The following is a 4,344-nucleotide window of genomic DNA, read 5'->3' as shown; positions in this document are numbered from 1 at the left end:
CCCCCGCTTTCCGTCACGAGGCCTCCGGGCTTTTAATAGGATCTGGCAGTAACCTCGGGTTTGCTCGATCTGCCCTCAAGATCGCTAGCGACCACCCCTTGGTCAGCAAACCCCCTCCCAAGGTACCTTTCCTCCTGGGGACTACGCTGCGCGCCGGACGTCTCCGTGCGTCTCACCAGCCGCCCCGTTACTAAACATACCGTTTTATCCGCGGATCCAGGGGTTTCTCTTCTGCTCCCGGGTGAACAGCTGAGAAGAGGAGGCTCCTCCGAGGAAATCTCCCGGGGCGCGCCTAGGAGCGTCCGCTCCGCAGCTGGTCCCTCGGCCGAGCAGAAATCCTCCTGGCTGGCTCGCCAAACTGACGTGCGGAATTAGACTCTATAACTCGAAAGTTATAAAGTAGGTATGTTTATTGCGCGCAGATGCACGGGGGATCGCTCCTCCACAAGCGTGCATACCCGAAGTGACGAACCATCTCACATTTATACAATGAACAAATGAATATTCAATTAACGCCTATACATATTCGTTACCTAAACCCCGCTTCGTATGTTAATTAGCTTATCAGTCCGTTTCCTGGAATGTGGTGGTCTTGCAGGTTTGTAGGTGATTCATGTCCTTGTGACCACCCGATCTTCTTCAGGTGATTGTGACCACCCAATCTTTTCCAGCAAGGAGACTTAGCACTCCCTCCCTCTAGATAGCCTTGGAATGTCTCTCATCCTTTTCTCATTCTTTTTTAAATAGCCCCTTTGTTAGAGGAAGAAGGGCAGGCGTCTCCTCAAAACTGTAGTTGTCTCCTCAAAGCTGTGTGCCTATGTGACCAGACACCGCACCCATGACCAGTCACCATACCCACATTCCCGAGCAGACATATACAATCACAGTCTGTGTCCATTGTCCCTATTTCACACTATTTCTCCATATCAATCCCCTCTTTTCTATCAAACTAAGTAAATTCTTTTACTTAAGCAGCCTTCCCGAATGATATAAAGCATCATACATAAGTGTTACCCTTTTAAACATTCTCCAAACCCACAAATATAACATAATGGTTAGTATTAAGGAAATTCCTCAACTGATCAATAAGATCACAATGGGGTGTACCAGAGTGTTAAGAATTCCTGTTGCAGAAGGTGACCAGCCAAAGAGAGTATCCCACCAATTATGGTTTCTGTCGGGAAATCATTTACATATTCATTACAATTCCGGGAATTCATTTACATATTTCGCTCCTGTGCAATGTCCTTGAGGAGTGGTCGTCTGGGGGTCTTCAGGATGAAGATCAGGAGTCTTCCTCCAGTGAACCTTTTTTACCTTCTTGTTTCTGCGCAGACTCTGTTCCTCGATAGACTAATGAGCATGACTCAAATTCCTTGTTTAGGTAGCGTTATATACACAACAGAAGCTTAGGACCAGATGGCCTTTATAAAGATAACGGATCCAAGGACCTTGTGTCTAGTACATCCGTGGTGCTGACACTAAGGGTCTTGGTGTATTCATCATGTTGACAACAAGGGTCCTTGAACACCTCCCAACTTTGGATAATTATATATAAGCACATCATTTTCTAAAAAAGTAGTATATCATTCGTCACTCATTGTACGTAGCTCATTATTCAATCCCCCCTGTTCTAAAAACTATCATTATGCTCTCTGATCATTATGCTTTCTGATCATTCTTCGACAGCACCAAACAGAACATTGAAGTAATAAGGAGTATGTAATTGCCAATCTATTCCCAATACTGTACTCACTTGTTGTACTAATTTGGAACAAAAGTGTGAGTCTCTATTGGAAGAGATTGTTGCCGGAACCCCAAAGTGGGGGATAATTTCATTTAACAATCCCTTTGTTACCTCTCTTGCTTTATTTGTTCGACAAGGAAAGTTTTTTGGCCAACCTGAAAACATATCAGACATAACTAATAAATATTGGTACCCCCCTTTTCTTGGGAGTTCAGAACATAAGCTTGCCACTGTTGTCCTGGATAATTTCCTCTACTAATGTTCCCTAGTTTTATTTTATTTGCTGTATTGGGATTATCGTGTAAACACATTTCACATTGCTGAGTCACCTGTTTTATTACAGTATACAAGTTTCGCCCTATCAATTTCTGATTTAGACTTTTATATGAAGTATCAGCTCCCCAGTGAGTCTTATTATGTTCTGTTAGGGCTGTGGTCCATATTAAATTGGATGGTACCACTATACGACCATCCCTTAAATAAGTCCACTTATTTATTTTATCATTCATGTCCTGAATTACCTTTAAGTTTTCTTTAGAATAGTTTGGCTCCTGATCTGTACTTACAGTTTGGATTTTATCATCTGGTATTAAGGATAATTCCTCCTTTCCTACCTACTCTGTTACTCGTCTGGCCTCATGGTCGGCCAGGCGGTTTCCAATTTCCAAATCAGTGCCTCAATGGGCCATCTTATGTTCTTCCTTCCTGGGTGACCCTCTTATAACAGAGGGGGCCATTCCTCACATCAAGGTCTGGCATGGCATATGTTCCCACTGTTATAGATTTGCTAATAAGTTAAGATTGATTGACTTTATTTGATTGATTATTTGATTTTATAAAATTATTTCATAAAATCGAAATATAGAAGGATAAGAAATATTTTTAATGAAACTTATAGTTGCACAGTAAAAACTGCTATGAAATCTTCTGTATATCCTGTACCAAGGCTAGAAGAAGGGGCTAAAACCATTGTTAAAACTTAGGTAATAAATTTAGTGTTTGAAAGGTTTCTTTGTATTTGACCAGTCTTCTGTAGTCAGAAGGTGTATTGAAATGTCAGAATATAAGATTAATGGAAACCGGGGAGAGTCGACTGGAACAGCTTGTAGTTACCTGCCAAGAAATCGTGAACTTTAGTAAAAGGTAATTCCGGCAGGGGGAGATTGGCGACCACCGACATATACCACCTACCCAAATCGTACCCCAGCCCCATTTCTGGACCTTTCTAAGCTTTACTGCGCAGAATCAGATATAGGAGGAGAATATGTTAATGATTTTGGGGAAATAGCATGATTATGCATGAATACTTAATGAATATGTATGGATAAGTTATATATATGGTGTCTGATTTTGAAATTTGGTGTGCGTTAATCGTGAGAGGACTCGCTCATGCACCCGGCCGTTAATAAAGAAGTGTCTGCTTATCTACATCACATTGGTGTCGATAAGTTTTTCATTCCGAGATTTTGGTAACAGTTTTTGGCGACCCAGATGGGACCTCACTGAAGGAGATCGGAGGAGTCAGGGACCTGATCGGTTCCAGCCGGCACCGATGATTTCTCGGGGATACCCATCGATCCCCAATCCATAAGGCTCTTTGCGACGTTCCCTGGATTTTTGGTAAGACACTTCTTTTTGTAATTGTAGTAAGTGGGTTGGAGTCCCACTAAAGTAAGTGAGTAAGTGCACTAGAGGAAGTGGGTAGGAGTCCCACTATAATAAGTGTATGGTAAGGAGTGGGATGGAGTCCCACCAGTGGGTTGGAGTCCCACTGAGTAAGTCTGCCTGTCAGACGCAGTGAAAGCTGCACAGGGTAGGACTAGGAGTCGCCCGTAAGACATAAGCAAAGCTATTGCAGGGTTGGACTAAAAGGATCCTTGTGGAAGTGGAAGCCTAGGCGTCTGCCCGTAAGACTAAGCGAAAGCTATTGCAGGGTTGGACAAAAGTGGAAACAAGAGAACTATATTATAGTGTTCTCTAAGGTAGTGCCTCTACAAGAAGTTAGAAGTGTTTTTTTTGATATGGAATGTTTATGAGTTTGTGTATTAAGAAGAAAATTAAGAAGTATAAATGTTGTTTACTTTGTTTAAAGTAGTTGTGGAAAAGTGTGAGTGTGGCTGTAAGGGTGAGACGGGCAATTGAGCACGAAAGCGAGTGTGGAGTGTGGATCCGCGGATCAGAGTGACAGAGTTGAATAATTGTGTATTGTACTGTGAGTGATTATACCATGGCATCTAAGTTAACTCGGTTGTTTAAAATTAAAAGTATGGGTAATCTTCCTGTAAATGACAAAATCCCGAAAAATTCTCCATTGGGATGTTTATTGGCACATTGGGGGAAATTTACATGATGATCTGCAAAAGAAGCCCAGGATGATTGGAGTATTGTATAATTTGGAATATTGTAGAATTGGTTGCCTTTTTATATTGGATGATCAGGAAAGTGGCCCATGAATGGGACACTGAATTATAACACTATTTGCAGTCAAGCTGTATTGTAAAGAGAAGGGAAATGGAATAAAATGCAAATGGGATTGTTTTTTACTTGACAAAAAAGGATTGGCAGGATGAATGTAAGCTACTATTAGAGATATTTGG

The sequence above is a fragment of the Falco rusticolus genome, chromosome W, assembly GCF_015220075.1.
Source record: "Falco rusticolus isolate bFalRus1 chromosome W, bFalRus1.pri, whole genome shotgun sequence".
NCBI classification, from domain to species: domain Eukaryota; kingdom Metazoa; phylum Chordata; class Aves; order Falconiformes; family Falconidae; genus Falco; species Falco rusticolus.
Note: the sequence above shows the minus strand (reverse complement) of the source record.